Raw genomic sequence first — 25,231 nt, 5'->3', positions numbered from 1 at the left:
GGTGACATGTTACAACTTTTCTTTCTTTTTCTTGTTTTAGCACATTTGTAAGCTGCCTCTCTACAATAATTGATAAAACAGTACAGGAATTTTGCTTTTTAGAAAGTTGGATGTCATATGTCATGACTAACATCCATTAGTGATCAGTTAAATTGGGCAATTGGGCTTGTGGTAGCATGTCTGTTCTCAGCCTAATGATTTGTTTATTTAACTGTTCTTGTTAGAGAAAACAACATCAAAAAGAAGATGTTGGTTTTAAAAATTAATCCGCAGAAGAAAAGAGTAAATAAAATACACATTTTTTTGGTCAATTCATTTCAGTTCTCAATGCCATTTTGAAGCATTAACCATAATAAAGACAACAGACACTAATAAACAAGATACACACTAGTATAAAAATACCAACTAAATATGCTCAACCTGTTAATTTTCTGTTGTTAGACTTAGAACAACAGCAACAAAATTAGTTTTCTTCTCATCCATTGAACTTTTTCCAAGGCCATTCCTTTTTTTTCACTAGCAAAGCGGCCAGAGGGGAGTAATTGCCTCCTACTCCTCAAATCTTTGTCTCCTTTAGGCAATTACTTTAAGAAATAAACTAAGGCTCTTTATCTCATTTACCTCTATCGTACCTTTTAACTTAGGTTTGCAAAATAATATTTCCAAAGCCTTTGGAAGACATAATCTTCTTACTTATAAAGTAGCCATATAAATAGTCAATACTTGATAATTATACTTCTTGAACATGAACCATCTTGTAAACATTCCAAACAATCACAGATATATGCACATGATTAACTCCCAGCTCTTCATAAAGTCTTTGGAATCAAGGAGGCCTCTAGAAATTAGCCTTCTTCTAACTTTTATATAAAACATTGTTTAAACTAATCTCATCCACTAATAGTGAATGCCTCTTGCCCTTTCTACATCTAAAGTGTCAACACCAATGCTCGTCTCATCATTTATTGTTCCACTCTGATTCCTCTATCTGACCATGCCTGTGCACTCAATCTGACATTAACCTGTGTACTTACTCAGTGCTTGTGCTTGGGTAAGAATGAGCCTTGCCACACTGCACATCAATCTGGGCACTCAGTGGCTGGAAGGTTGCAGAGGTAAGAATGAAAAAGGACCATCCTTCTTTTGTGGGCCCTTTACATAGCAGACACTTTGCTAACCAGATAGCATATGTTATCTAATCATCATTTAATTCTTATAAACCTTTTAGGTAGGTGTTATCTTTTATTTTTTAAATGAAGAAATGGAGGCTTAAAAGGGCAAAGCAACTTGATGCAAGTCATAGATAGACAATTGATAGGGCAGAGATTAGAATCAAGGTCTCTATATCAGGAAATCTTACTCTTTTTACTATATTAGACTGTCTTCAGATAGCGAGAGCTAGATCCGTTAACTCAGTGTCTAATATAATACTAAATTCTTAATAAATATTATCTTTGTTGCTATAATAATAACAGTAATAGAAGCTAGTATATAACCATTTATTTGTGCCAGACTTACAGAAGTTAAAAAGATATCAGGATCACACAGCTATGCCACATATCGGTGGTGGAATAGGGATTTGAACCTTTGACTGTCTAACTCAGAAACCCGTATCTTCCATTTCTATGCCATAGTGCTCCCCTAAAGCCCTAGCTATATAAATTAATGTCCTCAGAAGAAAGACTCATGAGAGGGCCAGTATGCTTCATAAATGCACTTTATTTTTTTCCAAATACTGAATTATTATTTTTTGCCTCTAAGAGCTATATATCTCATAATGGTATAGAATCCGAACTTTCAGTGAACCTGGTTATAGCTTTGACTGGTTTGCCCTGCGAGTAAAAGTATCAGCCCTTGTTCCTGTTGTGCTGTTTATTCACGATTACACATCCCACTGGGGTTGATTTCTGAGCACTAAGCATCCTGTGGATGCTTTATCAGAACTACCAACTGACCTTATAAATGCAGGGACTTCTTTTGGTTTTGTAACTTTCTCTGTCCACAGAAGTATTCCCTGGTATTCTCCATTAGCCACTTTCTCTTCAGCCTCTGCTTGTACATTTTCTTCTTATTTGTAGGACCTTGCATATAAGATCTTCTTGCATTTATCTTTTATGTTAGTCAGCTCATCATGGTCATACTCAGGCTATCATTAACGATGTGGCCTTTAACAGTGGAAGACTCATTCCGGGGAACTAAAAGTAGAAGTTAAAATCATTTGCCACTATCAGTAAAAGAAGAACAGAAGTAGCTTAGAAAGGCATCTATGAAGTGAGATAACCTTTTAAAAGTCTCTGTATATTTTGAATTAGGACGATAAATACATCCATGGGCAATCATACAATAAACTTGAGTTATGAAATCTGACGTCTCCTCCTACCTGACCATGAACACAGATGCGCAGAAGAAGCACATATACATGTGAATTTCTTTTTTTTGCTTCTACAACTGAATTTGGCAGAATTGCTAACAGGGGAAAAATATCCAAAGAGGTTACCTTAGGAAGGCAAAGAAGCAAAGAACCTGTATGATCCACAGTGAATAATTATATCTCAAAGAATCAGATGTGTGGTGTGCTGCCTAATTCTAGGAAATGGCAAATTGAGATAATAGTCATGAAATATCCCCAGAACACATCAATCTGACAATGTCTCAGAAATCTGTTTCTGTTCCAAAAGCTGCCAATTCTTACCATAGGGGAAATAGGAGAAGCATATCAAGTTTTAAGTCTCATGATAGGTCATGGAAATCAAACCCAATGGACAAGAAGCTGCTCTCACCTGGGTTATGACACTAGTTGTTTAAAGAGAGCTTTCTAATGATTGGTACAGCTACTTGTTCCAAGATTGATTTGTGTTTACATGTGGCTGATATGGAGAAGTTTTCCTGAGCACTACAGTTAATGCATTTCCTTTCCTTCCCTGGGTACACAGAGGCTATAAAGAAAGTACGTTATGTTCACTATTAGAATTAAAGAATAAGAGGGCACTGAGTATAGTTCTAGAAACTTTAAATCACCCAAAAAATGTTTCAGATTCTGAGACAGAAAGATTCAGAATTAAGGTCCGAATGAATAGCATACCCTAAAAAATTACTCCTTGTAAAAATGGTCAGGACTTCCATAGAACAGAGGTTAAGACAGCAGTCCAGCCTGTGAGAGCTCTGATGTATAATGACTAAAAGGAGTTTTGAGGTTGAGAATCAACCTTGTCCATACACTACAATCTGCTAGGGAATCTTTAAAAGTACTCATGCTTAGGCTCTACCCCAGACCAATTATACTATTAACATAATTCTTGAAGTGGTTTTAAAAGCTGTCTAATGTGTTGCCAAAGTTGACTGCTACCAGATGGGATTCTGTAAGACATGAACAGGTAGAATGCAATGATTCTTAACTCTATTTGAGATTCTCATGAAAGATTATTCATCTCACCAGACCAATCAACATAGATAGATATATGAAAGATAGATAGACAGCTAGATAGAATAAACTAGGATTCATGAATACTGTGAAAGAGCACTCATAGACTCATGGGGGCAATATACTTCAGAATAATAGCCACTGGTTAGGAGCCTAGCAAAGCTAGAGACTTAGATGGCATAGTGAATTCATCAGCGAATGTCTTTATTGTTTGTCTTCTTTGTTAAAGGCCTTGACATAGAAACTCTTGGAGTAGGAAGATCAAAACATAGTTAGCAGGTCCTTTAAATGTTCACAATCTACTACAGGCAATCGGACTTGTACACAAATACTTCATTACAAAAAAAGAGAAAAATGTCCAGATGGTTCACACAGATGAGATCTCTTGTAGTAGCTCAGAAGAACAAGAAATTCTTTCCAACTGGGGAAATAAAAGAGAATTCCACCAAGAAGTTGGGATCATCATCTCAAAAGGGCGATGTCAAATGCACTGGAGTTGTTGTAGACTCTTATCACCGTGAAGACTTTCCTCCAGCACCTTTGCTGGCCCAAGTAAGGAAAAAGGCCAGGCATGGTGAACAGTATGTGCCTTCTAAAAAATATAGTTTTAATTTTCACACCACTGTCATATTATCTCACCCCCAGATAAAAATGCACAATTATATCTTTCAGCATTAGTATAAATAAGATGATAACCAGTACTGATGGAAAGTTTTTATTTGTTGACCCTGAATCTGCACCTCTTCAAGCAGAGCATGAATTGAGAACTTATCATAGTATGCCACACCCAATATCAGATAGATTCATTACCCCCTGTCTGCTACAGTCTAATACTGCAGGTATGACGGCTTCATGATACTTCTAAATGTTAATGTTTTTCTCTAGTGTTCCTTTAAAAAAATGAAATAGTGCCACCATTTTGTACACTTAAATGCATTTGCTTTTCATTCAAGGGAAATGAGTTTTCTTTTCTTTTTTTCTTTGAGACGGAGTCTTGCTCTGTTGCCCAGGCTGGAGTGTGATGGTGCCATCTTGGCTCACTGCAACCTCTGCCTCCTGGATTCAAGCGATTCTCCTGCCTCAGCCTCCTGAGTAGCTGGGATTTCAGGCGCATGCCACCACACCTGGCTAATTTTTGTATTTTTAGTAGAGATGGGGTTTTACCATGTTGGTCAGGCTGGTCTTGAACTCCTGACCTCGTGATCCACCCGCCTCGGCCTCCCAAAGTGCTGGGATTACAAACATGAGCCACAGCGCCCAGCCAAGTTTTTTGTTTTAATTTCTTCTCAGTTCATTTAATGAAAGTCTAGCTCATTTGTCTCTGAATACTTTTTTAAGAGCTGAAGTTTTGCTAAGTCACTCAATCTGAGTTGGAAATTTGGACAACTTTTTTTAAGCTATGAATAAATTTGCAACTTCTGATAATTCTTGAAATGTGTATTTTCTTCTTCACCCTTAAGTTAATATAACACTTTGTATGTTTTTAAAGTACTTTTTTGTATATTATTTCACATGCTTTTTGTAATAATTCTGCCAGGCAGGTGAATCAGGTCACATTATCTGCATTTTACAAACAGAACACTGAGTTTCAGAGGGATTAACTGGCCTACCCAAAGTCACACAACCAGTTAGTCACACAGTTAGAATTACTAGATCTTGTGTTTATTAATTCAGTGTTGTTGTTTTTTTTAAATGTACTATCTTTCCTTTCCTTACGTCAATTTTGTTAGGGGAAATAAGCAATAGCATTCTTCTCAACTCTGCCAGAAGAGCCTATAATTTGGTTCACATATGTTTTAGGAGATCAAAGCTAAATTCTAATGATGTTAATGCCTAGTATGCCACAGGCATTGGGGGATGGTTACCAACATTATTTTAAATCTTTATAGTAACACTGTATTTTACAGAAGAGAAGGCTTACAGATGTTAATTTACTTGCCAAAGCCACATATCTGGTAACTTTCTGCTTTCCTTGGTTCTCCCTCAGGCTATGTGGCTGTATTGGTAAACGCACCTAGTCTAGCATATTCCCTGGAACACACACGACCAAAGATCCTATCAAATTACCTCTAAATATTTTCCAACAACATTATCATTGCTCTCAGTGTCAAGACAAACATTTATCTAATGTTTATACCTAGCAAACACCATGGTAGACACTCAAAACACAAGAAGTGTATGTATATGTTTGCCCTCCAGAAGTTTGTCACCCAATAAAGGGATATGTTGCATATATAATAGCATAGGAATCAAGTGATAAAACAACAGAGGTTTGCTGTCCTCAAGCATGAAATGAATGTTTTAGACTCTAGGCTGTAAATACCATCAGATTCAGAATAGGAAGAGAATCAATATGGGCCAAGATAATAGAATCTCTCAGAAATAAGACTTAACAAAAAGCAATTCAGATAAGTGGAGAGGAAAGAGAATTCTGCATAGGAGCAATTCTAAAAAGAGTTATGAAGTCAGAAATGTTCATGGAATATGTGTCAGTCTGTTCTTGCATTGCTATAAAAAATACCTGAGATGGAGTAATTTATAAAGAAGAGTTTTAATTGGCTCATAGTTCTTCAGGCTGTACAAGCATGGCTGCAGCATCTGCTCCTAGTGAGGGCTTCAGGAAACTTCTAAGCACGGTGGAAAGCAAAGTGGGAGCAAGCATGTCATATGGCAAGATAGAGAGTAAGAAAGAGAGAAGGGGGAGGTCCCAGACTCTTTTAAACAACCAGATCTCTGGTGAGCTGAGTGAGAACTCACTTATCACTAAGGAAATGGTGCTAAACTATTCATGAGGGTTCTGCCCTCATGATCCAATCACCTACAACCAGGCCACACCTCCAGCACTGGGAATCACTTTTCAACATGAAATTTGGAGGGGACAAACATCCAAATACTATCAGCATATTCGGGGGGCAATTCTGTCTTCTTATTTGTGATAATTTGCTAGAAACTTGAAGTAAGGTATGTTCAGTGGATCCTAGGATAATTTTTTTGTTTTATCAGTTAAGGTTATATTTGGCTGCAAGTAACAGAAAACCCAATTTATAGTGGCATAAGCAAAGGAGAGATTGTTTTTTCTTAGATAAGAAAATATATAACCATTAGAAGGTGGTTGCTGGTGCTATTTCAGCTGCTTGATAATGCTATCATTTTGCATATTGCTTTCATTTTTTATGCGACAGCATCGTGGTCACATGAAGGCTGCTGCTATTCAAGATATCAGTTCTTATTTGAGGCAGGGAAAATGTGGTGGGAGAGATCACATCAGCAACATCTGTCCTTTTTTTTCTGGGAAAGGCAAAGCTTTCCCAGAAACCACATCCAGATAGGTCTCATTGATCAGAATCAGGTTATATAGGCCTCCCTAGCTACAAGAGAGGCTGTGAAAATGAAATTAGATTGTCATACTTGATTTAGATCCTGTAAGCACATTCATGTCCCAACTAAAATTAGAATTTTGATAGTAAGGAAAAAGAGGGAATGAATATTAAGTAGGCAAATAACAGTGTCTGTGGCAATTATAGTCTCTTCAGTTGCCAATAAAAGAAATGAACTCAGATTCCCTCAGTTAATGGGGGTTTATTGCAAAAAATCATGGAGAAATAGAAAGTCTGAGTAATCGTCTAAGCAGAGCCTCACTAGATCTGAGGAGCTGGGATGTTGCTTAGAGGTAACATCGCATCTTCTTGGCATGGCAGCAGCTCTGGTGACACTGGGTAACTTTATTCCTTGCAGCAGTAGGTGATTGTGGCTTCCTGTTCATGAACTTCATTCATCTATATAGTTCCTATGACTTCTCTATTACTGCAATACTTTCTGTCTTGAGCAACCTGTCAGGTAAATACAATGTGCTCAGTTAAATTTTAATTGCAGGTAAATGGAAAATACCTTTTTCTGTAGATATGACCCCTGCAAATTAGCAACATACACTAGAAAATGATTCATTATTTATGTGAAATTCTAATTTAATTGGGAGTCTTATTTTTTATTTGCTAAATCTGACCATCCTAAAGCTTACTGATTAGGCTAACCGTCAGTGAAGAGTATATCTGTTGATAGACCTCTAATACCAAACCACCTGAGAGACCACTGGCCAGCCCACAGATAGCAGCCTCTGGCTTAGAAATCCATCCCTGACCCAATGAACTGAGATCTCTGTGACAAGGTCACAAGGGCAATGTATGGAAACATATACTCAAGGAATTCCCTGTATCACCACTCCATTTAAGGGGGTATGTGGAAATAGCATTCCCCGAGTGCTGGGACAGGTTTAACAAAAATACTTGTATCTATCCTATGCTGTTGCCTTCACATAGTGGGTGCAGGTTTACCTCTATCTCTTTCATGTATCTCTGTCCCAGTCAAAGATTCCATAGCTTCTTCTTTTCTAGGCCCAAAATCAGTTTATATTCCATAGACATTTTGATGTCCACGAGGGGTAGGTACGCACAGAATAAAATGTTTCTTTTGCATCATTCTCATAATTCCCTATAATTTCTTCTCATTTATTGGAATTTTGTCTTTTGTTAAGTTTTATCTCCTTTTAGGAGATTCTATGAATGTTTACTATATTCTGTGTCTAAAGAATAGGTGGTAGGTGCTGAATTGGACAAGTGGAAGATTAAGACATGATCATTACACTCAAACAATCCTAAAATCTAGCCTGACTGCTTTCAGTTTTACAATGTAATATTTCCATCTAATCCTGCCTTTCTCCCTGATTCCTTTTGTTGATCTAGAAGTGTGGATTTCTAAACTCCTGATTCTTTGTTTTCAAGAATACCTAATGTAAGAAGGCAGCATCTTTAAGAATTCCTTTTCTTACTTGCCTTCTTGACAAAAGCATTCCTTTATTCATGTTCTTTTTTGCTCCTCACTTCCCTGTATCCACTCTCTTTGGGCTCTAGGACTGCTGATACCAGTAACACTTCTACACCAAAAGCTAAGGTCATGCACTGCTCCTAGCTCATACAGAATTATAATTTATAGCATAAAAGAATAATGGTGAGATATACAATAGAGGTCATCTCATTTAATCTACCCACTGCAGAAGTCCTCTCTTCAGCCTCTTAGATACAAGATTGTTAAGTCTCTGTGTCAGCACCATATGATATAACCTGTTCCACTTTTAAAATATCATCGAATTATAATAAATCATTTCCAGTGGTGGGCTGACATCTGCTTCTAACAGTCATCAGAATAGCCTTCCCTGTGTAAGCCTTTCTTACCTTTAAGATGCTCACCAAGTTCCTTGATTATCTACACTTCCACACTTTCTTTGGCTTTTCTTTGTCATAATGTCCAAAATCCTACCCATCCTGGTTACCTTTCTTCATGATGCCCTTCAGCTTACTCATTCCCATTGTACAATATGAGGTTTCAAACAAATATTCTGCGATAGGAATGTTGCTATCCATCTCTTACAATTGGTTCTAATGAGGAAATTAATGAGTCTCTTTTTCCCTATCTAGGAGCATGATATAGAGGAGAGAAAACGGCTCTGGAACTAGTGTAATCTGTGTTTGTATTTAAACTCTGCTATTTTTTTAAATCTTGAAACCATGCATTAAGTTTTTTTGCTACTTACAACTTTAGTTTCCTTTTCTGTTAAATGGAAGTAATAATACCTATCTCCTATGGGGATAAAGAAAAGTATGTAAAGTGCCTTGAAATACACTAAGTAGGGGCTCTGTAAAGAATTCTTCTTTCCTTCATTTTCACTCAGAGGAACGCAGAATAAAATGGCATGTTCATGGAATATCAAGAAAAAAATTCCTAGCTTTTCCTTTATTTCTGATCTGCATGGGAACATTCATGATCAATGCCTCTCTATTTATCCATCTGATTTTCAGACCCTTAAAAGGCAGGTTTGGGGGTCTAATGGTCACCTCTAATTTGTCATTCCAACTTCCTATTATGGCCACTAATGCAAAGTGCCCTATTTGGCTTTGAATGCAGATATTCTCCAGTCCTTCAGAAAATAATGCAGTTTCTCTCCTTCATAGCTCAGTTCTCAACTTCTTCAAAAAGAATTAGTCTCAATGAGCATTAACTACAAGGAAGAAGGATAATCATTATTCTCCCTGTCACTTAAATAAACAGTGTATGATGCTACCACACAAATTGATCATTACAGGTAGTAGAAGCAGCATACCAGTAACTAGATAATAACGAGAAGACAGTATTAGCTTTTCAAATGACTGTGAGAGCTCACCCAGGTTATTTTTTTAAAGGAGATGAGATGTAAATATTCTAGCTGTTGTTTTACATATTTGTGTTGAACCCAATTCATTTTTAAGCTAAATCCATTTCTTATTGCATTTTTTCAGTGGATCAGTCTCATTTTTTTCCAGAGATAACATAGCTTTAAGCAGTTGTACATTATGCAAAAGAAAACTATTATTTTGTGCATGCCCTACACATTGCGGAGTATGGTAAAAATCATCCCAGAGACTGTGTTAAATAAACAGTATCTGAGACGTTTGTAAAGTCCCTAGCGATGAAACTTGCAAGCTCTATTTTGTTAACAGTGAAATTTATTTATTTGCTCTCCACCATCTCTCTCTCTGGGAAACAATGTAGAGCTCCCGTTTCAATTCAGAACAGATTCTGCTTTCACTATGCCAAAGTGGAACAAGTTTGAGGGCTGTGGTGGCCACATGGTGGCTCTGGGATCTGTGCCAAAGCTATGCCTGTCATGAGGCTCTGACAAAAACCATGTCCATTTGGGATTCAGGAAACAGGAGCAAGAAGACGCATTTGCTCTCAGGCTGTTCCTAAGTGACATCAGAACAGCTAGTCCGTCCAATAAAAAATGTAGCCCTGCTGCTTTCTTGGCAACAAGTCATCCAAGCCCCTGTCACATTAGAACTGGGCTTGGAAGATACTCAAAACTTGCATATGAACTATTGGGCACAGGAGGCTATTTTCTGGCTAAGTATATTGTCTTAGTGACTTGAATGCCTCAGTTATGATCGATTTAAAATTTTGTCCAGACTGCAAAACACTGCATGCATATCTTCTCTTGCCTCTTCTATCTTCTAGTTTTAAAGCAGTATGGATTACAGACAGAATTATGTCTAAATCTTGACTCTACTGTTGCCTCTCTCTAGCTAAGAGGCTGCAAGCAACTTTCTTAATCTGAGTATCATTTTCTCAGTATGTAGCATAGGCATAATTATGCCTTCGTCATAGGTTTTTGTATATTTTGGTGTGTGTCTGTAAGATATATATGCGTGTGTGTGTGTGTATATATATGTCTTATAAAAACCTATGAGAAAGGTATATACACACCACAGACTATATCTATACCACCTACATCTATCTATATATGCACACACACACGTATAAAAAAAAGGCCTAACAATTTGTTTAGCCCATTTTAGATACTTAGCAAATTTTAATTCCCTTCCCAGTCCTTCTCTCATATATCTATAAATTAATCCACGAGTGAAGTATAGTGGGATTATGTCATACATACAGTTGATTTTCCAAAACTTAACTATATGTGCTCAGAAAAAAAAATTGAGAGACTGAGAAAGAACAACAGACACATACATACACACAAGAGACGAGAGAGAGAGAGAGAGAGAGAGAGAATTATTTGTCAGTTTTCATTTCCCTTCTCAGAGCGCAGGACACCACTATGCCTCACTGAAAGCACTTGATTTCACTAGCAGCAAGGGAATGGCCATGTTCTGACAATAAGATGTCTGTAAAAGTCTCTAGGGAGGGCAGCCTTCATAGTCTCTCTGGGAGACTTTTCTTTAAGCTTACTTGCCCTTCCCCATTTTCCATCTAAGATGTGAACATGAGGCCTAAGTAGTCATCTTGGGACCAACAGGCCTCTAAGAATGTGGACAAAGGCCAATGTGCTAATGACAAGGGTGGTCAGATAAAGAGATAGAGATGGGTTTTTGGTGGCATGGTTGAGCCCCAAAGCCAGCGGTGGAGTGCCTGTATATGCTCTTCTTATTACATAGATAAAATCAATCCCTATTTGCTTAACCCTTTGGAATCTTTTTGTTTTCTGTTGCCTTTGTGGTTAGTTGCAGGCAAACACAATTCTAACAGATATAGCAAATGATTCCATCTGTCAGTCCTTCCAGTGATCATAGGCTCTGGAGTGAGCTGGGAGATATGGCTCTGTGTTTCATAGCACATGCATCTCACTGTGCTGCTGTGAATCTAGTTTCTAAGTTTTCATGTTTTTCATACAGCTGGCCCAATACAAAGCCAGTGACTTCTCGGGTTGCTCATTTAAAGGCCAAGATCTGTTCTGATACTGGAGGAAACTCTTCCTTTGTTGAACTTAATGAAAGATAACATGTCAGACTTCAGCATGTTGCTTTCCCCAGGGACTTTTCATGGGTGCTTTTCTCCACTGGGATTTTGACATCATGTTCTAACCCTAGACCTAACCTTTGGGTAGAAGTGACAACAGTGTGTCAAACTAGGGAGCTGAGATCAGATGGCAGTGGCCCAAGACAGGACAAAGCTGAGGTGTGTGTGTGTGTGTGTGTGTGCATGTGCATTTATTTGGAACCATCACCCTTAGAAGTGTGTAATTCCAAAATACTAAATTAAACTACATTTTCATTATAAGAGAAAATTTAAAAGAATTTTTTTTATGTAGTCTTGCTCTGTTGTTCAGGCTGGAGTGCAGTGGTACAATCTTGGCTCACTGCAACCTCCACCTCCAAGGTTCAGACAATTCTCCTGCCTCAGCCTCCTGAGCAGCTGCGATTACAGGCATGCACCACTATGCCCAGCTAATTTTTATATTTTTATTATAGACGGTGTTTCATCATGTTGGCCAGGCTGGTCTCGAACTGCTGACCTCAAATGATCTGCCCACCTTGGCCTCCCAAAATGCTGGGATTACAGGTGTGAGCCACTGTACCTGGACTAGCCATGTTTTATATATCAACACAAGAAGTAAATAGTTTGGGGATGAAGCAATAATATGAAGATGTATGCTGAAATAAACAAAATGTTACCAAAAGTACCCACTGATGATGAAGAAGGCATTAGTATATAATTCTTAACTGTGTTATTTTCTACCTTCTCTGTTAAAAGAAGCCCTGATTAGGTTCCATGTATGTGTATATATTCTTCATGTTCAAAATGTTGGAAATCAATCACTTCTCTAAACCTGAAATTTGTCGAAATTCTTTTTAAAAATCTTTTATTGAGGTTAATCCTCCTGTATAATTACTACCTCTAGACCAGTGTTTTACAGACAGCATGTTGTTAACCATTATTGATCATGAAACCAATTCAGGTTGTTATGATTCTCATTTAAGAATTAAACGAAATACACCATCACATGTAATAAGGGTATTATCTTGTGATGTTTGTTTTGATTTTATACATGCACGTCATGTTCACTGGGTCAGAATATAAAGTGTATTCTCTCAGGATAAAGTTTGAAAGCCGCTATTCCAGGGGGATCAGCATGCACCCAGTTGGGAAGCGACCTCTAGAGGTGGTGCTGAGGCTGAGCAAGAGCATCATTCGGAGTTGTCCAACCGCTGACATAATAAAGACGATGTTGCCCAGAAGCAATATCCCAGAAGGACACTGCTTAGAGCATCTAGTAGCTGACCCTACAGAGAGCAGTTGTGATTGCCACTCTGGAAGTTACTACCGATTGGAACGCTGTAGCTAAAATAGCAGACTAAAATCCTTATCTTTGGCCTCATCCCTATTAGTCATCTCAGAATAAGTTATCAGTGAGAGAGACAGGGATCAGACCCTCAATCTGTTTATTATCTGAGAAACTTGTTATTCTTATCCAGTTACACATCACAAAGAGAGAATCACTAATTGTACAGGGAATTTGATTTATTTGGAGCCTCAATACTCAACAGTTTTAATGTTTTCATCATAGTCTATTTATCCAAAAATCTAAGCTAAAATTATAAAGTAATTTAAAGGTGGAATAAAATAATTGAGACAGACTCACAACTCTATCTGACAACAAAATGGATTCCTAACATCAGTTCTTGGTATCTAGGTTTCATGATTTACTCCAAAACTACTATAATCTTTTAAAAATAAGCTACAAAATTAAATTATCTATAATGCTAACTTAGAATTAAGTGGATAGGAAAGGTAAACCAGTTAAAGTGATCCTAAGCAATGCCTCAGTACTCAACTTTCCATCCAAAAAATAATCCAGGACTGTGCTGCCACATATGAGTCATCCAATAAGGGCTGAATGAGTATAGTGCATTATCATATGTAGCATAAAACTCTTTTCAACTCCAAATTTATAAATTCTAATTGAGAATTGCAGGCAATATGATCACTTCATGATATTGTTTAACTTCTAAAAAATCATGGAAGTGTAGTTTTAGACTAAACTATGACGCTTAAATACTAAGAATTGATATCTGGATTCCATTTTGTTATTTAATAAGGCTGTGATTCTTGCTCAAATTTACCCACGATATTTTATTTTACCTTTTCAAATGGTTTTATAAATTTAGTCTGAATATGTTAAATTATTTTTGATAAGTATGCTATGATGTATTCTAAAAGGTATTTGGATTAGAATGAGAAGCTTCTTTTCTCCCCACCTTTGAATACTGCCTTTTTATTTTTTAGTGACTTTGGGAAAGTCACTAAAAAACCACTTATCTGTAGTTTAGTTTCCTCATCTGAAAAGTAATGGTTGTAAGATTTTTTTTATTTCTGAGGCTTTTACTTCTGGCTCGAAAATATTCATTAATTTGAGAGACAAATCATATTTTCACAGTTAATGATAAATCAAGACAGCAGAGATTTTATAGCCAATCATAAATCATATTTTTTTAAAATTTGGGTGAACTATTAATGTTTTAAACATACAATATGATAAGTTTTGATAAAGATGTACAATAGTGTAATCAGCACCTCAATCCAGATAAAGAATATCTTCCCAATTTGCAGAATTTTTCCTCATGGTCGTTTTAGTCAGCTCCCACAGCCCACACAACATCACACCATAGTTCTGATTGCTACTACCATTAATTAGCTTTGCATATTCATGGACTTAATATAAATAGAATCATTGAGAATGCAATATTTTATATAAAATTTTTTCACACAAAATAACATTTTGAAATTGGCCTATGTTATTACGTATATTACGAATTTGGCCAGGCACGGTGGCTCACGCCTATAATCCCAGCACTTTGGGATGCCAAGGCAGGTGGATCACCTGAGGTCAGGAGTTCAAGACCAGCCTGGCCAACATGGTGAAACTCCATCTCTACAAAAATTAGCCGGGCATGATGGTGCATGCTTATAATCCCAGCTACTCGAGAGGCTGAGGCGGGAGAATTGCCTGAACCCGGGAGGCAGAGGTTGTAGTAAGCCAAGATCGTGCCATTGCACTCCAGCCTAGGCTATAGAACAAGACTCCATCTCAAAGAATATATATAGTAATTCATATGCTTGTTGTTTTAATTTTAGCCATTATAATGTGTTTTGTGATAGCTCATTGTGGCTTTAATTGGAATTTCCCTGATGACTAATGACACTGAACACCTTTTAATTGCTTATTTTCCACTAATATATCTTCTTTACTAATGTATTTGTCTAGATCTTTTACCCATTTTTATTCAATTGTTTACATTTTATTATTAATATATAGAAGTTCTTTATACATTCAAGTTACAAATTGATATGCACATACTTTTCTTTGAATATAATCCTTGCTTTATATTTTTAAATGGTGTTCCTTAAGAGCAGAAGGCTTAAAATTTGATGATGTACAATTAATCAGTTTTTCCTTTTAAGATTATTGCCTTTTGTGTTTTCTCTAAGAAATCTTTGCCCCTAAGCTTTCTTTCAGAACCATGTAGTTTTATGGCTAACCATATGCAGAAGATTAAAACTGGACCCCTTTTTTTGTACCATATAAAAAACTAATTCAAGATGGATTAAAGACAAAAGTAAAACCCAAAACTATAAAACCCCTGGAAGACAACCTAAGTAATACCATTCAGGACATAGGCATGGGCAAAGATTTCATGATGAAGATGCTGAAAGCAATTGCAATAAAAGCAAAAGAAACTATCAACAAAGTGAACAGACAACCTACAGAATGGGAGAAAATTTTCACAAACTGTGCATCTGACCAAGGTCTAATATCCAGCATTTATAAGGAACTTGAACAAATTTACAAGAAAAAAATCCCATAAAAAAGTAGGCAAAGTCATGAATAGACGCTTTTCATAAAAAGACATACATGTGGCCAACAATTATATGACAAAAAGCTCAACTTCACTGATTAACAGAGAAATGCAAATGAAAACCACAATGAGATACCATCTTAAATCAGTCAGAAGGGCTATTATTAAAACGTGGGAAAAAAAGCAGATGCTGGTGAGGTTGTGATGAAGAGAGCACTTATACACTGTTGGTGGGAGTGTAAGTTAGTTCGATAATTGTGGAAAGCAGTATGGCAATTCCTCAAAGAGCTAAAAGCAAAGCTACCATTCAACCCAGCAATCCCATTACTGGGCATATACTCAGAGGAATATAAATCATTATGCCATAAAGACACATGCATGCAAATGTTCATTGCAGCTCTATTCACAATAGTAAAGACACGGAAATCAACCTAAATGCCCATCAAAGACAGATCAGATAAAGAAAATATACATACATACAATGGAATACTATGCAGCCATGAAAAGAATGAGATTATGTATTTTGTGGGAACATGGATGGAGCTGGAGGCTATTATCCTGAGCAAAGTAATGCAGGAACAGAAAACCAAATACTACATGTTCTCACTTATAAATGGGAGCTAAATAATAACTTAAGAACACAAACAAGGAAACAACAGACACTGGGATCTACTTGAGAGGGAGGGTGGGAGGGAGGGAGAGGAGCAGGAAAGATAACTATTGGGTACCAGGCCTAATACCTGGGTGATGAAATAATATGTACAACAAACCCCCATGACATGTGTTTACCTATGTAACAAATGGTCACATGTACCCCAAACCTAAAACAAAAACCCCCAAAAACAAATATGTTCTGGTAAAATCAAAATTCACATTCACAAATTTAATGTGAATCTAATAAAAGAATTTTGTTTTTTTGGTGTAAGTATGGACTATCTTCTGGATTTTTTTTTATAAGAGTCAGGAAGACAGAGAAAAACTAGTAGAAGCCGAAAGAAAATTCATTGGATATAGAGTTTAAAAATAATAGAACTGAAAAAGTTTGTGGTGATTCAGATAAAGGATTTGTTATTATTTATCAAAATGGAATTGACCTCTTTTGCTTAGGTGCTCTTGAAAAAGAAGGCATAGTAGTTCTGCACAGAGCTAAAAGGAGAAATATAGAGAGGCTGTCTCTTGTCTTGTGATGGGGTGACTCTAATTCTTTTGATGACCTAAATCCTGACTGTGTAGGATATGCAGGACTTCTCTGTGAATATACATTGGGAGAGGAAAAATTCACCTTTATTGAGAAATATAACTATCCTAGCTCTGTCACATTATTGGTCAAAGGACCAAATAAGTATACACACACTCAAATCAAAGATGCTGTAAGAGATGGCTTGAGGGCTGTCAAAAAAAGCTATTGATGATGGCTGTGAGTTCCAGGTGCTGGTGCAGTAGCAGTGGCAATGGCAGAAGTCCTGATTAAATACAAGTCCAGGGCCCAACTCAGAGTCCAAGCATTTGCTCATGTGTTGCTCCTTCTTCCCAAGGTTCTTGCTCAGAACTGTAGTTTTGACTTTCAAGAAACGTTAGTTTTAAAAACGGGAATTTTTCCCATATGAAAAAGGAAAGAACACGGCACCTATTCAAATTCTGAAGCTATGAAATGATAATCACAGTATTTTTTAATTGCACTGAATTGAACACATATAAAGCAAGCCTTTTTTATCCAGTGAACAAGATGTTTTCTTTTGCTGCAGTGACATAAAATTATATATTAGATAAGCATATGTTGTAAACCTTATTATTAAATATTCATTGACATACAACAAAAGTAGACTGAGTTTTACTAGACATCAATTTGCTCTTATTCCAGCTCAATTCTTTATTAGATTGAGGGTATCAGACTCTGCCAGAGGAAAGATCAAATCATCCATATTAGAAGATAACATCATACTCAGATTCTATGGTTCTTTTATTCATAATGTTTGATATAAAGCAAAAAATGTTAGTAAACATTCAAGAGTCAGAAAAATGTGATTTTTAAGATACAGATATGCACCAAGGGACATCAGCAAGACGGCAGAATAGGACTCTCCTGCACTCCTCCTGCCATAGAAACATCAATTCAAACAACTATCCATGCCCAAAAAACCTTCAAAAAGCTAAGGAAACAAGGTGAGAGATTATAGCACCCAGGTGTCACAGAGACATTTTTTAAAAGACACATTGAAGAGGGTAGGAAGGACAGTTTTACCTTGCCCACATTGCTTCTCCTCCAACTCCGGGCAGCACAACATGTAGAGAGATACTCTTTGCATGGGGAAAGGAGAGGAAAGTGAGCACCGGAATTTGTTTCAGACCCCCAAAACCCGAGTAAAAATCAACACTGAGCAGGACCCTTTGGCTCCAAACTCTAGGCCAATATCTGCAGACTGAACTTCCAGGTCTATCGCAGCAGTAGGCTAAATCCTGCAGCCCTAGGCTCCAAGACTGCATAGCAGACTTAGTCTCTGCCCCACTGCCAGGTTGACTCCGATGGCACAAGGCTCTAACTATCCACAGCACTAGGCTGGCCCCCACAGCCTCAGGCTTTAGGTCCACTCTAGCACCAGACATCAGGCCAGCACCAGTGAACCCAATGTCTGGGACAGCCCCTGGAAACGTAGGCTGTAGGCCCACACAGCACCAGATCAGCCACTGTGACTCCAGACTCCAAGCTGATACTCAAGACTGAGTCTTTAAGTTCACCGTGACCGAGACAGGATCCTGCAGGCCCAGGCTCCAGGCCTCCCTGATGGATTGGGTCGCTGGGCCTACCCTACCACCAGGCTGACCTCAGTGGCCCCAGGATCTGACCAGCCCCAGTGTCAGGCAGGCCCAAGTGGCACAGCTCTTGCAGAATCTGGCTCCAGGCCTGCCCCAAAGCCAGGCTGGATCACTGGTCTCAGGCTCTGATCTGCCCCCAGAAACAGACTGGCTCCCAAGGACCAAGGCTTCAGGCCTAAATCAGTACCTGTGGACCTTGCCTCCAGATCGCCCCTGTAGATACAGAATTTAGGTTCACCCATTGCCACGTCAACCCCTGTGGACCAGGCTCCAGGCTTTCCCAGTGCCAGGCTTGTCCCAGTGTCTTTACCCTCCAAACCAGTCCTTACACCCTTGTGTTCCAGCAGACTCATAGTTCAAGTAAGTCCCAGTAGACCCAAGCACTGGAGAAGCCCCACATACCCAGGTCCTGGGACTTTCCCTTTGTGCCCAGGTTCCAGATCAGCCCCTGAGGCCCTAAGAACCAGGCCACCCTCAGGGACTTAGCCTCTTGGTCAGTACCTACACACCCTGCCTCTAGGCTGGCCCCAGTGAATGCAGGCTTCAGAACAATGCCTGTTGTCTCAGGGTCCAGGACAGCCCGTCCAGGAACCAGGCCAATGTCTTCAATAATGGCTCCAGATGATCTCCCACAGATTTAGGCTTTATGTTGGCCCAGGGCTCCAGGCCAGGCCCCATAGCTTCAGGCTCCAGAGGACCAAGAGTCAAGGCTCACCCCAGTAGACATGAGTTCCAGGCCAGACCATGGACTGAGGTTCATAAGAACACCTCTGAAGACTAAGACTACAAGGAAGCACCCATGGACTAAGGCTCTGGGTCCATCCCAGTGGAGCCAGGTGCCAAGCCCGCCACACACCAAGCCATCTCTTACAAACTCAGGCTCAAGGCCTATTCCAGCACTAGGTGCAGTGCTGTGGACCCAGGCTTCAGCCCGGCGTTTATGTGTACAGGCTCCAAGACCTCCCTTATGGATCCAGGCTTCAGGCCCATCTCTGCATATCCAACCAACAGGTCCACCTGTGGATCCAGGATATAGTACTAACCCTGCAGACCCAAGCATCAGGCTTATCCAGCTGCCAACACAGGCACCGCTACAGCCTGCACAAAGATTCAAATAGCAAGCCCACACTTAGAACATGTCAGATAACCTGCCTGGAATCTCTAGACAGATTGACTTGGAAAGGGGTTTCTTAGACAAAGCCAGCCTGCAAAGTCTAGAATAAGTCTTGACTTCTTCAAATGCACAGACATCAACATAAGGCAATAAGAAACAAGAAAAACCAAAGAGATATAACAACACCCAAAGGGTATAATAATCTCCCAGTAGCTAAACTGAAAAAAAAATTGAGATATGCAAACTATTGGACAAAGAATTCAAAATAATTGATTTAAGGAAGCTCAGTGAACTTCAGGAAACTACAAAAAAGCAATTGAGGAAGTCAAACAATAAATTACCAAAATAAGAAATTTAGCAGAGAGATTGATATAAAAACAACCAAAAACAAATTCTGGAGCTGGAAAATGCCATAAATGAAAAAATGCAATAGAGAGCATCAACAGTAGAATTGATCAAGCAGAAAAAAGAATCTGTGAACTTGGAGACAGATTATTTGAAAATATACTGTCAGAGGAGAAAAAATAATGAAAAACTAAAGAAAACTCATGAGATTTATGGAACAGCATCAAAAGAGCAAATGTGTGAGTAATAGAAGTTAGTGAAGAAGAAGGGAAAGGCAAAGGGATAGAAAACTTATTTACAGAAATATTAGCAGTAAACTTTCCAAATCTGGGAAAATATAGAGGTACAGGGAGGTTAGAGGTCTCCAACTGAATTCAAACTATACTACACCAAGACATATTATAAACAAAGTGTGTTATAGAAACAATTGATGTATAAGGGAGTTCTAATAAGGCTAGCAGCAGATTTCTCAGCAGAGACCTTACAGGCCATGAGAGAGTGGGATGACCCATTCAAGGGGGTGGAGTAAAACAACTGCCAAAGAATTATACTGTAGCCAGCAAAGTTGTTCTTCAGAAATAAAGGAGAGATAAAGATTCCTAAACAAAGGAAAACTGATGGAGTTCATTACCACAAGACCTGTCTTAAAATAAATGCTAAAGGTAGTTCTTCAAGATGAAAAAGAAAAGGATGGTAATTAGTAACACAAAAACATACTATAATAGTAAGTACACAGTCAAATTTAGAATAATACTGTAATGGTTGCGTGTAAATCACATATCTTTAGTACAAAGGTTAAAAGACAAAATTATTAAAAATGATTACTACAATATTGTTACAAAATATATGCAAAGATGTAAATTGTGGCATTAAAATTTAAAAGGCTGAAGATTTGAAGTGAAAGTGTAGCAGGGGATTTTTTAAAATCAAAATTAAGTTATCAGCTTAAAATAACCTATTATATCTAAGACGTTTTGCAAGTCTCATGGTAACCACAAAACATAAACCCATAATAGATACAAAAGATAAAAACTATATCACTAGAAAAATATCATGTAATCACAAAAGAAGAGAGCAAGAGAGGAAAAGAACAAAGATTCTATAAAACAATTAGAAAATTATTAATGGCAGCAGTAAGTCCATACATATAATAATTCCCTTGAGTTTACACTCAATAGATTAAATTTTTCATTCAAGAGACATAAAATGGCTGGATGGGCAAAAAAAAGAAGATTCGACCAGAAGCTCCCTAAGAGGCTCATTTCACATGTAAGTACACATATACACTGAAAATGAAGGCATAGGAAAATATATTTCATGCAACTCGAAACCAAAGAGGGCAGGAGAAGTTATGTCAGATAAAACAGACTTAGTCAAGAACTGTAAAACAAGACAAAGAAGATTATTATATAATGTGCCAATTTATCAAGAGGATATAAGTATTATAAATATATATGCACCCAGCATCTGAACATCAAAACATATAAAAAATGATAATAAAAAAATACCAATAGACCTGAAAGGAGAGATAGATTGTAAGACCGTAATAATAGAAGATTTCTTCAATGCTCAACTTTCAGCAATGGACAGATTATCCAGACAGAATGTCAATAAGTAAACATCAAACTTAAACTACGCATTAGACCAAATGGTCCTAACAGGCATATATAGAATAGCCCATACAACAGCAGCAGAACATACATTCTTCTTAAGTCTATACAGAATATTCTCTAGGATAGATTATAAGTTAGGCCACAAGTCTTAACAAATTTAAGAAGATTGAAATCTTATCAGGTATCTTTTCTGACTACAGAAGTGTGAAACTAGAAATCAATAACAGGAGAAATTTCAGGAAATTTGTGAATACATGGAAATTAAACAACCTGATCCTGAACAACTAATGGGTCAATGAAGAAAGTAAAACTATCATGAGACAAAAGTAAAAACACAACATACCAAAACTTATGGGATGCAGTAAAATCAGTTTTAAGAGGGAAAATTATAGCAATAAACACCTACCTCAAAAAAGAAAAAATGCAAATAAACAACATTACATCTCAAGGAAGTAGAAATACAAGAACAAACAAAGTCCAAGTTAGCAGAAAGAAAGACATAATAAAGATAAAACCAGAAGTAAATCAAATAGAAATGAGTAAAAGCAATAAAAAAGAGCAATGAAACTAAGGGTTGATTTTTTTGAAAAGCTAAACAAAATTGACAAACCTTTAACTTTACTAAGGAAAGAGAACACTCAAATGAAATTAGAAATGAAACAGGAAACATTACAACTGTTAGCACAGAAATACAAAGGATTATAAAAGACTACTATGAACAATTTTATGCCAACAAATTAGATAACCTAGAAAAAATGAATAAATTTCTAGGTGCAATCTACCAAGACTAAATCATGAAGAAATAAAAAATCTCCACAGGTCAATAACAAGTAAGGAGATTGAATCTGTAATTAAAAGTCTCCTATCAAAGAAGAACTCAGTACCTGATGGCTTCACTTCTGAAATCTACCAAATATTTTTTAAAAACCTAACACCAATCCTTTTCAAACTCTTCCAAAGAATTGAAGAAGCAAGAATACTTCCAAACTCATTTTAAGAGGCTAACATTACCAAATACCAAAGACAGACAAGAACACTACAAGAAAACAAAATTACAGGCCAATATCCCTGATGACATAGATGCAGAAATCCTCGATGGAACACTAGTAAACCAAATTCAACAGCATATTAAAAGAATCATTCACCATGATCAAGTGGGATTTATGCCAGAGATGCAAGGGTGATTCAACATGTGCAAATCTATAAATGTGATATACATTATTAACAGAATGAAGGACAAAAATTATATGATCACCTTAATTGATGCAGAAAATTCGTTTGTCAAAGTTCATCCCTTCATGATAAAAATTCTCAACAAATTAGTTACAGAATGAATGTACCTCAATACAGTAAAAGACATATATGACAATCCTACAGCTAACACTATAATAAATGGTGAATAGTTGAAAATATTTCCTCCAAAATCAGGGATAAGACAAGGATGTCCATTCTCAACACTTCTGTTTAACATAGTACTGGAAGTCTTATCCAGAGAAATTATTCAAGAGAAAGAAAAGAAGGCATCCAAATTGGAAAGGGATAATCTAAATTGTCCCTATTTGCAGATGACATGATTCTATACGTAAAAACCCGAAAGACTCCATTAAAACTTCTTAGAATAAAAGATTTCATTAAAGTTGCAGGATATAAATCAACATACAAAAATAAGTAGCATTTCCATATGCTAGAAACAATCAAAAAAAGATATCAAGAAAAAAATCTCATTTACAATAGCTACAAAAAATACTTTGAAATAAATTTAACCAAAGAGATGAAAGATCTGTATACTGAAAACTGAAATATTGATGAAATAAATAGAAGACACAAATAAATGGAAAGATATCTCACGTTTATGGATTGAAAAAAATTAATTTTGTTAAAATGTTCATACTCCCTAAAGCAATCTAAAGATTCAATGCAATCCCTGTCAAAATCCAATGACATTTTTTGTTTTTTGTTTTTTGTTTTTGAGATGGAGTCTCACTCTGTCACTTAGGCTAGAGTGCAGTGTTGCAACCTTTGCTCATTGCAACCTCCGTCTCCTTGGTTCAAGCAATTCTCCTACCTCAGCCCCCTGAGTAGCTGGGATTACAGGTGTGTGCCATCACACCCAGCTATTTTTTTGTATTTTTAGTAGAGACGGGATTTTGCCATGTTGGCCAGGCTGGTCTCCAACTGCTGGCTTCAAGTGACTCACCCGCCTTGGCCTTCCAAAGCGCCGGGATTACAAGTGTAAGCCACTGTGCCCAGCCTCAATGACATTTTTCAATGAAAGAAAAAAAATTTCAAAATTCATATAGAACCACAAAAAAGACCCTGAATAGCCCAACACATCTTGATCAAAAAAGCACAAAAGTGAACATTAAACAACCTAATTGAAAATCTACTACAAAACTGTAGTAATCAAAACAGTGTGGTAGTGGCATAAAAACAGACATCTAGATCAATGGAACAGAATAGACAGCCCAGAAATAAATCCACACACTTACAGTAAATTGATTTTTACAAATATGCCAAGAACGTGCAATGGTGAAAAAACAATCTCATCTATAAATGATGTTGGAAAAACTGGATATTCATATGCATAAGAATGAAATTAGACCTGTGTCTCATGTCATATAAAAACCCAAAGTAGATTAAAGACTTCAATGTACAACCTAAAACTAAAACTGCCAGGAAAAACATGAATGCAAAGTTCCAGGACATTGGTCTGGGCAATGAATTTTTGGATATGAAGCCCAAAACACATGCAGGAAAAACAAAAATAGACAAATTATATCAAACTAAAAAGCTTCTGTACAGCAAAGAAACAATCAACTGAGCAAAGTGACAACCTACAGAATAGGAGAAAATATTTGCAAATCATACATCTGATAAAGAGTTAATATTCAAAATATACAGTAGACTCAAACAACTCAATAGTAAGAAAACAACCTGATTAATAAACAAGCAAAGGACCAGAAAAGATATTACTCTAAAGAAGACAGACAAAAGGTCAACAGGCATATGAGAAAATGTTTAACATCACTAATCATGAGAGAAATGTAAATTAAAACCATGATGACATATCACCTAACACCTGCTAGAACTGCTATCATCAAAAAAGAAAGAATAAGTGTTGGAGAGGATGTGGGAAAAAGGAAATCCTTGCATACCATTTGCAGGAATGTAAATTAGTACAGTCATTATGGAAAATCACATGGAAATTCCTCAAAAAAAGTAACAATATAATTACCATGTGATTCAGCAATCTCACATCTGAGTGTATCTCTGAAGGTAATGAAATCAGTATGTCTGCACTCTCACATTTGTTGCAGCATTATTTACAATAGCTAAGATATGGAATCAATGTAAGTGTCCATCAATGGAAGAGTGAATAAAGAAAGTGCAATGGGAATACTATTCCGCCTTAAAAAATGTAATACTGTCATTTGCAACAATGTGGATGGAACTGGAGACATTATGTTAAATAAAATAAATCAAGCACAGAAAGACGAATATTGCATGATCTTACTTATATTGGAATATTAAAAAAACTCAGAAGTAAAGATTAAAATTTCAGTTAGGAAGAATAAGTTCAAGAGTTTTATTGTACAACGTGGTGACTATAGATAATGATAATATATTGTATTCTTGAAAATTGCAAAGAGAGATTTTTAAGTATTCTTATTGCAGAGAAGTAAGTATGTGAAGTAATGTATATGTTCATCAGTTCAATTTAGCCATTGCACAATGTATATAT

General features: G+C 37.0%; 1 long non-coding RNA gene and 1 pseudogene across 1 annotated transcript in view; both read left to right on the top strand.

Annotated features, from left to right (window-relative positions):
- LOC134759427 (uncharacterized) overlaps positions 1-25,231 on the top strand; it is a 400,963-nt gene that overhangs the window by 129,333 nt on the left and 246,399 nt on the right. The gene's annotated exons all lie outside the window — the stretch shown is intronic.
- LOC100451882 (T-complex protein 1 subunit zeta-like) lies at positions 12,804-17,299 on the top strand (annotated as a pseudogene).

This window comes from Pongo abelii, chromosome 9 (genome assembly GCF_028885655.2).
Source record: "Pongo abelii isolate AG06213 chromosome 9, NHGRI_mPonAbe1-v2.0_pri, whole genome shotgun sequence".
Lineage (NCBI taxonomy): Eukaryota > Metazoa > Chordata > Mammalia > Primates > Hominidae > Pongo > Pongo abelii.
The sequence above is the reverse complement of the archived record's forward strand: the minus strand, read 5'-3'. Positions and strand labels throughout refer to the sequence as shown.